We start from the raw sequence: 14,326 nt of genomic DNA, 5'->3' as shown, positions 1-14,326 counted from the left end.
AAAAAAATTCATTTCACTCAAAAAGTGGGTTAGCAGCTACTTTCTTCTGCACCTGTAAAATTTTACGCAAAAATATGGGCATGCGAACATATTCACTCTTTTTGTTTGACATGCAGACTTCCAAAAGTTCCACTACCTGTAACTCGCTCACATCCAGTAGTCCACCCCTGCAAACGGCTAATACTCATCCACTTCCAGATGTCGTTCCTCACCCACCCATTCAGCCCATCATCGCTATTATAACTTTGTGTATCTCTGTCATTCTCTAATGTCTCACAGCCACACTCCCTTCATTCTGTCCTACTACTACACCCGTCTGTCACTGTCTCTGTCTCCCTCTTGCTCCTTCTTATTGCTAATATACTATTTCTTCCACCCCACTGCTTGTGTCTCTTCTTCGTTGTCATTGTCATACACTTCATTCACTCAGTCTCTTAATATCGCTGGCTCTCCTCCCTCTCCTCCACTCCCCCCCCCCCCCCCCCAGCCTCACCCTACCACCCTGGGACTGTCTCCTTCACTCGTTTCAAAGAACTGTTCTGTCACTCTCAACTATGCTCCACTGGCTCTGAGCTTCTCTGTTCCCCCCACACTGCCACTGTCTCGTTTGTATTTTCTATAGCACAACCACTTTCTACCATCTTTCAGTATTTATTACTTTCCTGTCTCTTCGCAACTGCTACTCTCTTCTGTGTTAGCATAAAAGAGCGTGAGTATGTATGCATGTCTAAATCTTTAGTGATGCTGAGGAACATAGAGTGGCCAGATAGCACTCAGTTTTCAGTCAGAGTCTTTTAAATAAACAGGGACATATCCGCATTTTTTCTGTCCGATATGAACATTTCTCAGTTGTTTTCTTTCCTTTCCCTGCTGCAACAGGGCATGTAACTTATATGAAAAGAAAGTTATTGGCCAATAAAATATAGATACTTTACTTACACTAAGTGATCAAAAGTATCGGGACACCCCAAAACCATATGTTTTTCATATTAGGTGCATTGTGCTGCTATCTACCAACGGACTCCTGCTAGCCAGTCTTCGGCTGTCAGATCTTCATCCCAGCTCACAGGTGACTGCTGATGTGAGGCCGTTTCCTTCCCGTCCTCACGAGTCACCCGGGTGCGTAAAATCAGACTTCAAATACCTTTTAACTTCTGTCTTCTGGCGCTGAGGCTGCTGCTTGCTATTCCATTACAGCGACGGAATTGGTGCGTCTGTGCATGATGTAGTCTCTTCTCTCATGACGGTCTTCAGCACCGAAACTGACTTAAAACAACTGCTACGCTTCTTCACTTCTTCGTCTTCTTCATCGCTCGTCTCCGTCTTCGTCTCCGTCTCTCGTCTCCGTCTCTCGTCTCCGTCTCACTGCGTCTCGCGTATTTATTCACTTCATTGCTTCGTCTGTCACGTTGGAAAGCTTCTCGAAGAATCTTCTTAACGTTGGTCATTGGCTCTTGGAATGTAGGCGAGGGCATTTGGTCACATGTGACGACTGAGAAACCCGTGAGCCGGTCATTGCCGCTTCTGTCACGTTGAAAAGCTTCTCGAAGAATCTTCTTAACCTCGGTCATTGGCTCTTGGGATGTAGGCGAGGGCCTTTGCTCACATACGACAACTGAGAAACACGTGAGCCGGTCGGGCGATGCCCTGACGGCTGAATCGACAGCGTCCGCTTATGTGGAACTTGCTGACATCATGGTCATTGTCTCTTCTGCTCTGCTGTTTGCCAGTATATAACTCTCTAAACTATACCAAGTTTTTCATTTATATTCTAATTTGCACTTCACTTTGATTTCACTAATTTATTTACTTAAGTACCACTCAACATTCCTCCACCCTTCGGAGAAATTCGCCCTCGAATTTACCACTCAACATTCCTCCACTCTCCACACGGCAAAAGCTCTAACAGAAGCAATGGAAACTCTCGACGTAGAAGATTGCACATGCTTCACATTAAGTATGTTGAAAATACTTTATCACTTTACAAAAGCACTGTGCGCTCATGAATCACATAGTTCACACATAAATGGTAATAATAAGTGTAACAAATCTTGATGACAATGAATAAACAAAAATACATTTTTCACTTAGAAAATTACATAGCAACACCTGTTTAATCTACCCTATATTAATGCAAGAATATCTATTCTACAGTATTGTTTACTTTAACATAAGACTGTTTAGTAAAGAGTGAAGTACAATAAACAAAATTAATACACTACTGCTGAAAAGTAACCACTGAAGTACACCAGTTAAGAGTGTGGTATCCAGTTAACAGGAATTTGATGAAGTGTTATATTATTATTTGGCTTATTTTTTCGTCTTAAATAAAAGAAAACGGTACAAAGCAGAAACACCAACACAAAGGTTCCAGATATATAGCCGTTTCTAGCATTATAATTTTAGTTTTGTGTTCACCTTTTAATTTTAAGACATGTTCCTCATTACATTGGCATCAATTTTGCCTTGCTGTGAGTTTATGAACGTATCTAATGGCTTCAGAAGGGAATTGTCAAGGGAGTCATTGAGGTAGGACAGGTTTTGTGTAGGAAATGCTTGCATGGCGTCTTCTGAAAAAGCAAACAACATGGTTATGGACCTACGAACCGAGGAAAAACAAAAATAAAGAAAGGAGGAAATACATTGTTAACTACAAGATCTACATCAATCTACATTCAACCTTTTTTATCTTAAAAAATAAACCATTATCATTTATTAATTATTTACATTTGTATATTATCCACAGTCTACTGAGATTCCACTAGGACATTTGCACTCTTGGTCGAAGATTGTGTGGTGCCATGTCTGTATGTTGTGCTGGCGTGGCCACTCTTTTTCCTTTTCGGGTACTTCCTCCATCCTTCGGAAGAGCAGACACTATTGTTGAAGGAATTACATCTGGAGCGCCCTTAAAAGGTTTTAAACGACTTGCATGCACAATGGTAGTTCAGGTGGGCAGTTGCAATTTAACGTTGACTGGTGACGTGATCTCAATAATTTGATAAGGACCTCTGTAGTTTGTTACAAATTTCTTCGGTTTTCCTTTCGCAATATATGGAGTTGACAGCATCACCCACTGACCGAATTTGTAATTTGGATATTTAGCTTGGGCATTACCTAACATTTCCTGTCGTTCCAAAGCCTTTGTATTAGATTTTTGAACCTTTTTCCATACATCTTTCATCATTCGACTGAAATCTCTTACTGTTTCTCCGACTTTTTTTTCTGCCTGATTACATCAAACGGGGACGGCATTTTTCTCCCATAGACTACTCCATAAGGTGACATGCCAGTTGCTTCATGCGTTTTGGCGTTGTATACCGACACGATTATTGGTAAATACGTATCCCAATTAGAATGTTGTTCGTTAATATAGTAACTAAGCATCTTGCCAATTGTCCGATGAACTCTTTCTGTGCGTCCGTTGCACTGGGGGTGTAACGGAGTTGTGCGTAATTTGCGTATTTTTAGTAAGTGGCATAGCTGTTTCATTAGTTCAGACATAAAATTAGATCCCTGATCTGTGATAATAGCTTCAGGTACGCCAATTTTAAGTATCCAGTTGTTAACTGAAGCCTGGGCAACTGTATTTGCTTGCTGATCTGGGAGACTCACCATAGCTACGTAGTGTGAAAAGTGATCTATAATCGTAAGAACATATTTATTACCAGCAGGTGTTTTATGAAATGGCCCATAGAGATCCACTCCACAGATTTGAAATGGACATGATGCCTCGGGTAGCCTCTGTAAGGATATTTTTGAACGAGAAAGTTCAGCTCGTTGTGCGCACGCAATGCAATTACGAACGTACTGCGCAACATCCTGGTTTCTGGTTTGCCACCAAAATCGCTCTGCTACACGTCTTTCGGTTGTCCGTTGTCCACCGTGTCCTGCAAGGGTATGATCGTGGGCCTCTGCCATTATTTCTTATCTAAGGTGTTGGGGAACAACAAAATTCTCGGTCCAAGTTTTGTTTTACGGCATAATACACCATCTTCAAAGCAAAATTGTTTTTGAGTCGCGTATTTTTTGCATTCTGTATCCTCATCTTGTGCCTTTCTCTAGTCCTCAGTATCTCGGCCTGTTGCTTCCAAAAGTGCTATTTTCCGACTTAGACAATCTACATTCGTGTGTTTTTTGCCTGGTTTATGGATAACTTCGAAATCCATTTCGGAAAGAGATAGGGCCCAACGCGTGAGACGACTAGATGGATCCTTTAACCCAAGCAACCATTTTAAAGCTGCGTGGTCTGTAATGACCTTGAATTTCCTACCATACAAGTAGCATTTAAAGTATTTGATACCATAAATAACACTTAACAATTCTTTCTCCATTGTGGAATAATTTCTTTCTGCCGTTGTTAGTTGTCTCGAAGCATAGGCTATGGGGTTTTCCGCGCCATTAATATACTGAATCAAAACAACTCCTACTGAATGACCACTTGCGTCACAGGGTAAAATAAATTCTTTATTATAATCTGGGTAGGCTAATACTGGACTGTGTGTTAACTTATCTTTAAGGGTTTGAAATGCTGATTCACAATCTTCAGACCAATGAAATTTTGCACCCTTTTTCAATAATTGGCTTAAGGTTCGGGCAATTTCAGCAAAATTTTGAACATATTTTCGGTAATACGATGCGAGACCAATGAAACTTTGTACTTCCTTAACGCGTTGTGGTGTTGGGAAGTCCTTAACTGCCGAAATTAATCGAGGATCTGTTCTAATTTCTTTTTCACTAATGACATGCCCTAGGTATGTAACCTCTGTTAATGCAAAACTACATTTTTCCATATTTAATGTTAATTTAGCTTTTCTAAGTCTCTGAAAAACATTACGAAGACGCACAGCATGTTCGTTAATGTCTTTGGAGAATAGAATAATATCGTCTAGATATACACAACATTGCTGAGTTTTGAGACCTCGCAATACTCCATCAAGTAGTCTTTGAAAAGTTGCTGGTGCATTTTTCAAACCGAAAGGCATTCTTTTAAATTGCCAGTGACCTCCAGGGGTAGAAAATGCTGTTTTATGCCTATCTTCAGGTGCAACTTCCAATTGATGATATCCGCTACGTAGATCGATTGTTGAAAAGTATTTACTGTTACCCAAATTGTCAATGATATCTGTAATGTTTGGAAGAGGATGAACAACTGAGATAGTTTGTTTGTTAAGGTGCCTGTAGTCACAACAGAATCTATATCGTTTCGTACCATCGGGAGACTTCTTTGGAATAATTACACTATTTGAATTATAAGGAGAATCAGAATATTCTATAATTCCATCTTTTAGATGCTGTTCTATAAATTCATCCAGTACTGGCTGTAAGTGATGCGGAACTCTATAAGGCTTCCAATAAACTGGGGGGCTATTTCCTGTTGGGATCCTATGCTGTGTGATATCTGTTGCTGGCAATGGACCTTCTGCATTAAATAAATCTTGGAACTCAACTAAAACTGCTTCTATCGTGTCTCTATCATTTCCTTTCAAATGTTCAATCTTCTGGCGTAATGCGGTTTTATAGGCGTCTGGTTTCTGACCATCATTAATATCTGACCAAACGAAATCTTGTTCTTCAAAAGTACTGACTGTAGCTACTAATATTCCCTTATGCAACTCTTTGTCCTCCACTCCGAAATTGTCAATATGTACCGGTACTTTTCTTTCTCCCTCAACGTCTTGAACCCGTACAACACTTCTACGTACAAAACAATGTGATACATCTAATTCCTCATTTTCCTCTAATGGCTCTATTAGACATACTGTATCTGTACGTACCTCGGGGTCAACGGTCATCCAGAAAAGTTTCCCAGATGGTATCTCATCCCGCGAATCAACCTTCAAGGACGTTGCACGCAATGTAGTTGATTTCACCTTCTGGTTGGGGAAATCTTGCGGCAGCGGGCCCTTTGCAGCGGTGTCACCTAGTCGAAACACTATTCCGCTATGTTCTACAGTTTGCTGTCTGAGGTCGATTTTAGCGTGATGTTTATTCAGGAAATCCAACCCTAGGATCGCGTCGTACCCGTCAGTTACCTTTGTTACCACTTCTACATCTTCTTGAAAGTGTACACCGTGAATATAGAAAATCAATGATGTACATCCTAATGACTTCACTGTACCTCCTCCTACCCCACTCAATCTGTACCTTGGAGGGTCATATTTCTTTTCTCCAATACATTCATTACTCACTATTGATACGTTTGCGCCTGTATCCACCAGCATCCTTGCCTCTTTATCCTGTATGGTAGCAGATAACCAGCATTCCGCCTTCACATTCGCCTTAATGGCATGAAATTATATTGGGAACGCCTGGCGGCGGTTCCGACATTCCCGTTTGAGTTTAACTGAATTCTATTTCCAAAAACTTTCTTAGACCTGCATTCCTTGAATGTGTGACCTATTCTTAGACAATTAGTGCATTTAGGATGTCTGCAATTTTTTGCTATATGTCCCTGTCGATCGCACCTAAAACATCGTACTCCTGCTGAAAATACATTTCGCTTCTCCTTGTATCTGGTGGCAATGTCTATTTCTTCGAAAGCCGTCGCCACAGATGCAGCTTCCGCTAGATTTTTAGGAAACTCTGCCCTGACACGACGGGACGTTTCAAGAGGCAACCCACGTAAAAATGTATCCAGAGCTCTATTTTCTGCCTCTTGTAAAATAAATTCATTTGCGTCATCATTAGTTGTCAACTGATAGGTGTTAATATTAACTTTTCTAATCCTATCTACAAAGCTTTCTAACGACTCGTTTTGCCTCTGTGTGATATTGTTTAACTGTTCCCTATAAAATCTACAGCTGTTTTGTTTTTGAAAACGTTTAAGCAATCCTTTCTTCAATTCCGCAAATGTTGGAGCATTCCGAAATTCTTCATGGTATAAGACGTGTGCTTCAGCCTCTCATAGCAATCTTAACTTTGTCATTTGTAAGAGCTGTTCATCTGACCATGATCCTAACTTTGCAGCTCCTACTAAATTATCAAAAAAGGCTGTTATGTCTTCGCCAGGTTTACCTGAAAAAGGAGTTACCAAGGCTGCTGCTGAGGAATCTAGGGTGGGAGGGATTGAACTGGTTTGCCTAACCTCACTCAACTGTTTAAATAATATATTATTATCATTGTTAAGCTGTGCTATTTGATTAACTAAGCTCTGAATAGCTTCCTCAGTAGAAACCGCTTGTGGTGCTGACTCTGACTTTGTACGATTTCGTGTCATCATTTTACAAACTATTAGTAACACAATCTTACTACACTGAATGAAAAGATGTTTAAATATTTTCGCCAAACTCTAAAAATTATGAGAGAAAATACACTTCTAAATAAAGAAAATATTACAACTGCTATGCAAACCTCTATCCTTTCACACATTAAACGATACTAACTGAGGACTTTGAGTGACTGTCATTCACACCTCATATTGAGCCAAGGGTTTTTCTCTCACACCAAATGTAACAGTTCTCCTACTAAATGTAACACTTCTGTCACTAAATGTAACTGGATTTTCTCTTTTGATGCTGTCAATTGTCAGGATGAGCATTCTAAAGCATTCTGTCAGGGTGAAAATATTAAATAAATTAACTTTTCTCTCTTAACAACATGTGGGCAGGGTGGGTTCTTCCTTGGCTCGGGTATGAGGTAGAATTAAACAGCATTTTTACATAAGATAACTTTTATTGAAAGTTTCGTACAACTGTATCTTACTGGATGTTCTGGTTCGGAGAACGGCGGCGGCAGCGTCTGATTACGCGTAGCGGTGTGTATCTCGTGTCGCCGTCTCGCCCAGCTGACCGGAGACGCGCAGCGCGAGGTGGCCCGTTTAATTATTGCGAGCGAAGTCGTGCATCGGACGGTGATACCTTGGATGTGGCGTCCCAGTGTTTCTCTGCTCTAAGCGGCCGCGTGTGTTGTGCGTCGGCCAGCGGAGCGGCGCGGCGGGGGAAGGCCAGTGTCCCGGACTCGAACAACGGACTCCCGCTTGCCAGTCTTCGGCTGTCAGATCTTCATCCCTGCTCACAGGTGACTGCTGATGTGAGGCCGTCTCCTTCCAGTCCTCACGAGTCACCCGGGTGCGTAATATCAGACTTCAAATGCCTTTTAACTTCTGTCTTCTGGCGCTGAGGCTGCTGCTTGCTATTCCATTACAGCGGCGGACTTGGTGCGTCTGTGCATGATGTAGTCTCTTCTTGCATGACGGTCTTCAGCAACGAAACTGACTGAAAACTACTACTACGCTTCTTCACTTCTTCGTCTTCTTCATTGCTCGTCTCCGTCTTCGTCTGTTAGGCCCACCGCGTCTCGCGTATTTATTCACTTCAGTTCACTGGACGTGAACGACTTCACGGCCATTGCCTCTTCTGTCACGTTGAAAAGCTTCTCGAAGAATCTTCTTAACGGTCATTGGCTCTTGGGATGTAGGCGAGGGCCTTTGCTCACATGTGACAACTAAGAAACACGTGAGCCGGTCGGGCGATGCCCTGACGACTGAATCGACAGCGTCCGCTTATGTGGAACTTGCTGACTTCATGGTCATTGTCTCTTCTGCTCTGCTGTTCTGCCCGCTGAATGCCAGTATGTAACTCTCTAAACTAAACCAAGTTTTTCATTTATATTCTAATTTCTACTTCACTTTGATTTCACTAATTTATTTACTTAAGTACCACTCAACAATAAATTGCCGCGAAACCTGCTGTGGGCTGAAATTTCGTTACAACAGGGAACGGAGTTGCTAGCTACGACATTCTTGGGTCAGACGCTGCCCGTGTTCTCGCCGAGTTAAACTTGAGTACTGATGCAGGATTATTTTATAAAGGACCATCACCCTTTTTTTGGGGGGGGGGGGGGGGGGCGTATCACTGTCAACGTGCTGCCAGGAAAGATGTCGATGTCTGCGGCGCTGTTTGCCCACGTCGGGACGTAAGTGACTCGACGAGTTACTCTGGACAACAGCCGCTGTCCAGGTAGAAACTACAGTTGCGAAACCTCATCTGTGCGGCCTCTCTCTCATGACAGGATACGACAAGCCATTGTATGAAATAAAGAAGTCTGGACCCCTCGGTTTTCCGTTGATAACAGTGCTGCCAATATTTTTGCTTAAAACACAAGTGCGAAATATTATACATAGTTAAGCCGAATATATTCTTCCGTCAGTTCTCCATCTCCTGCGGCCGACACAGCTTTGCCACTGTCTCAGCGACTGACTGTCGCTGCCGCCGCTCCGAAAGGTCGGCGGTTCGACTCTCTCGCGAGTGATGGCTGTTTTATGACGTGAGTGAAAACGGGAATTTTTTTTTAAATCTACCCTCAGCAGTACGTCGCGTCGCCCCCCATTTACGAGATGCGTATCCATTCCAACTCGTGAATCGCACGCCTGGTCGCTGGCCAGCTGCACCATTTTAAAGCATCCGGACACTGCTGTCTCGCAGTCCGCACAGTCATGGGTGGCCTTCTGTCACAGCTGCCTCCAGCTGATGGTATCCCAAACTTCTGAGAACGAGGAGGTTGTGTGAGAAAGCCTTCCAGGAAACACGTATAGAAATCGTCAAAAAACACCGTCAAAACATTTTTATCCGGGGCAGTTATTGCACTAGTTTCTGTTTTATTATGCTCTCCTGGATCACACGCGTTGCGTTGTAAGAGATGTTACGTATTTACCCTCCAAGGTTATGGAGACTTGTAACGGCTAGAAAGATTCGTCTTGAGTCAAGGCGAAGTCTTAATCATATACACATTATCAGCGTATATTTCGTCAACAGACATCGATCGTGAAGATGTATTAAAAGTAGTCGACAATATTTTGTGCCGATGCGGAATTTAAACGCAGTGTGTCCATCAGTTGCTTCTCTGCTTCGACAGATTCCATTCGTAACTGGAAACAGATAAAAGAATATCTATCCAGGACCTTCACACACTGCACCTGTGAGGACAAAAGACACGTTCAAGTCAAACAGTAATTCACTGACAAGACGATAGAAAATTGAAACAAAAAATGTGTCTCATCCATATTGTTTTGTCGTGTTTGCTGGGCAGAGCCGGTCGCGAGATGGAACGCCACAAAAGCTTTATTGACGGTGCGTGAATGCGTTATATGCTGGTCGTCGGCCTGTGTGAAACTTTGGACACAAATCATGTTTCGTAGCTTCGGCCAGTCTCGAAATTCTGCCGTAGTGTCCTTCACATGCTTGCGATATATTAAAACATTCTCACAAATTTCTTGACTGTCACGTAAAACAAAAGTTATTATTTTGATTTCCTCTTATCAAACGTGCTATCAGTCGTGTTTCGATAGTCGACACGACAAAGTTGTCCCACAAGTCAGTGCGATTTGTATGTCTACGTACTCTTTCTAAATCATTGCCCACTATGGGACAAGCACATCTACGGGCCACCTGTTATGATACAATTATCATCTAGTATTAGAATCTCTGTTTTGTCAGTAATATACATATTTAGGGAGGTGCACGCGATCTTCAAATCGTTTCTGTGACAGTAAAATAGCAGGTCTGTTAACACATTCCACATAGGGCCGTCTTTGCAAATCGATCTGCCAATAGCAGTTCAGTCTTACAGGGAAAAACTGCGATGTCGATGCTGGAAATGTCCTTACAACCACAGCCAATCTCTCGCTTAGTGGCAAAGGCTTCGGCACACAACAGTGACTTGTAACAAAAACATCCCCTTACTCCGTGTACGGCGGTGTGAATGTGTCTTTACTCGACCAGAAGTTTTCCTGCTTTCCCTAAACGCTCAATCTCTTCAGATGCAAAACGCTTCCACCAGTGCCCGCCCCGCGTTTCTTTCGACAACGAGCGTAATCCTGGCCGGTTAATAAAGCAGCCACGGACGCTTTAATGGGCCTGGATAAGCCTTCTGAACATCCCTTTACGTGTGATCTGCTCCTCACACTCCTCCATCTTATATTTTCACTGGCTTCCGTAAGGAATTCGTACTCTACAGTACTTGTTGACGACTTCCTTTCACAATACGAAAACACCGCCAAGTTCGTTTCATCCTCGACAGTTGCTCAGCAGAGACCCTGGGTGTAAAACGTATGAAGCTTGCAACGTACTGCAGACGTTCGTTCCGGCTAGTGGAATCGATTACGCTTTAACATGTAATCATGACTACAGAAAATTGGTTTCCGAAATTTTGGTCATCTTAATGTTGTGTCCCGCGTAGTCGCAGTCTCTTTCGCGCCCTTCATTTTTAGTGCTCAATACAAATATGGAAACTCGCAGCAAGTACCAGATTCTCTTAGCCCAACTTGATGGAGGGCTAGAAGCAATATTCACCACATTTCAGTATACTCAAAACAGTTAATAAGTAGAATACTGTTTGCCTCTGGTAAGGAGAAGAAATAAGGGCTACTTGGTAGGCGCTTCAGCCCGGAACCGCGTTGCTGCTACAGTCGCTGGTTCGAATCCTGCCTCGGGCATGGATTTGTGTGATGTCCTTAGGTTAGTTAGGTTGAAGTAGTTCTAAGTCTAGGGGCATGATGACCTCAGATGTTCAGTCCCATATGCTTAGAGCCGTGTGAACCATTTGGAGATACTTGGTTCCCTAGAGTATCGTCCTTGTGTCGTAGATATATTTCGAACTAACACTGTACTCATCAGTCTCTGAAACCTCACTTCCACATCAATTTGCAGTAGGATTTTGGATCATATACTGTACTTGAACATTATGAATCACCTTGAAGAAAATAACTTATTGATACATAAACATCACGGATTCAGAAAATATTGTTCTTGTGCAACACTGTACGCTCTATATTCCCATGAAGTAATGAGTGCTGTCGACAAGGAATCTCAGATCGATTCCATATTCCTAGATTTCCTGAAGGCTTTTGATACCGTTTCTCACAAGTGACTATTAATCAAATTGCGTGCGTATGCACTATCGTCTCAGATGTGTGACTGGATTCGTGATTTACTCTCAGAGAGGTCACAGTTCGTAGTGATAGAAGGTAAATCATAGAGTAGAACAGAAGTGATATCTGACGTTCCGCAAGGTAGTGTCATAGGCCCTCTGCCGTTCCTGATTTATATAAACGATGTAGGTGATAATCTGAGCAGCCCCCTTGGATTGGTTGCACGTGATGCTGTAATTTACCGTCAAGTAGAATCATCAAGATGACGCTGTAATTTACCGACTAGTAAAATAATCAGACGATGTCCGCCCCGGTAGCTGAGTGGTCAGCGTGACAGACTGTCAATCCTAAGGGCCCGGGTTCGATTCCCGGCTGGGTCGGAGATTCTCTCCGCTCAGGGACTGGGTGTTGTGTTGTCCTAATCATCATCATTTCATCCCCATCGACGCGCAGGTTGCCGAAGTGGCGTCAAATTGAAAGACCTGTACCAGGCGAACGGTCTACCCGACGGGAGGCCTTAGCCACACGACATTTCCATTTTCCATCAGACGATCGATTCCAACTACAAAATGATCTAGAGAGAATTTCTGTATGGTTCGAAAGCTGGCAATTGGCACTCAACAAAGAAAAGTGAGAGGTCATCCACATGGGTGTTAAAAGAAATCCTATAAATTTTGGGTATACGATAAATCGCACAAATCTAAGGGCTGTCAAGTCGACTAAATACCTACGAATTACAATTACGAGTAATTTAAATTGGAAAGATCAGATAAATAATATTGTGGGGAAGGCGAAACAAAGACTGCGCTTTGTTGGCAGAGGATGCGACAAACCTACTAAAGAGACAGCCTACATTACACTTGTCCGTCCTCTGCTGGAATATTGCTGCACGGTATGGGATCCTTACCAGGAAGGATTGACGGAGGACATCCAGAAAGTGCAAAGGAGGGCAGCTCGTTTCGGGTTATCGCGCAGTAGGGGTGTGAGTGTCACTGATATGATACGCGAGTTGGACTGGCAGTCACTGAAACAAAGGCGGTTTTCTTTGTGGCGAGATCTATTTCCGAAATTTCAGTCACCAACTTTCTCTTCCGAATGCGTAAATATTTTGTTGACACCCACCTACGTAGGGAGAAATGTTCATCATAATAAAATAAGAGAAATCAGAGATCGAACGGAAAGATTTAGGTGTTCCTTTTTCCCAAGCGCCATTCGAGAGTGGAATGGTTGAGAAGTAGTATGAAAATGGTTCGATGAACCCTCTACCAGGCACTTAAGTGTGAATTGCAGAATAATCATGTCGATGCAGATGTAGATAGACGCTATGAATTTATTTCGTCTTCATTCACGATGATAAATGCAATGTGATCGACTCATTTAAATGTTTTGTTTAATTTTGAACGCTTCGGCAACTGACCAACGGTGCACGCTTTCATTAATGCCGATTCTGTAGGTTCTCGTACGTTGTCTCATAACAGCGTGACAGACACCCTTTACTAGAGGACTCACTCTTTGTAATCAAGAAACGTATGTCACGTCTACTTCCCTAGCGCTTCCATAAACATGTCACATTTCCTTTTTTAAGTAGTTACTGTCTACTGCATTGTAAAGTTACAAATCTCTACCAACGAATTCCGCCATTTTGCCGTTGTTGGCACTTTCTACCAAAGATAAAGTGTACTGGACTCCTGAGAATTCGAACAACATTTGTAACGCACCGTCTGGCATATACAGGGCGGGGAAAACAATTTGACCAAAAGTGTAGGTCACAAAGACAGTATCAAATGAAGAAATCTGAGTACAGAAATTGCAGGTCGCTGTTAAATATTTAAGGCGCTATGCCAGCATGAAAACGGTGATCAGTTAGAACATTTCCTGTACATACTCATGTTAATTAAGTGGTGGCTCATTTTTCACTCATTTTGACCTTTTAAGATATATCCAAACAAGGGAGTACCCAGGATCTGAACTAGGTGGGGGGGGGGGGGGGAGGTCATTCTAGTCTCAGGAAACAAGGACTCGAGACAACATACAGCACTTGTTATTAAATAAAACAGTAAACTAGTAAAAAACTGCGAATATCTTCTAGGGGGGGGGGGGCAGCTGCCCCCCCCCCCTACCCCTCGCTGGGTACGCCCGTGTATCCAAACAAGAAGCATGGACATCTGATTGTCCTCATTTGCGAAGAAGTACTATCTGGTTCGTCAGCTAAATGCGATACAGGTGTTAGTGAGGGCTTAAATTTATCTTGTTCTTATCATGACGCTTGGTTAGTCCAAGCATTAAATGAAACAACAAGTTTACTGTTACCAGTCACCGTTTTATTTTTTCCACGACACGTTTCGAAGGTTTAAACCTCCATCATCGGGTGGATTTACATTAGTTAGTTTTACATATGTGTGTATGTTGTTTTACGACATTTGGAGGAACTTGCGACGTGCCTAGTGGAGAAACAAG

The sequence above is a fragment of the Schistocerca piceifrons genome, chromosome 11, assembly GCF_021461385.2.
Source record: "Schistocerca piceifrons isolate TAMUIC-IGC-003096 chromosome 11, iqSchPice1.1, whole genome shotgun sequence".
Classification (NCBI taxonomy): domain Eukaryota; kingdom Metazoa; phylum Arthropoda; class Insecta; order Orthoptera; family Acrididae; genus Schistocerca; species Schistocerca piceifrons.
The sequence above is the reverse complement of the archived record's forward strand: the minus strand, read 5'-3'. Positions refer to the sequence as shown.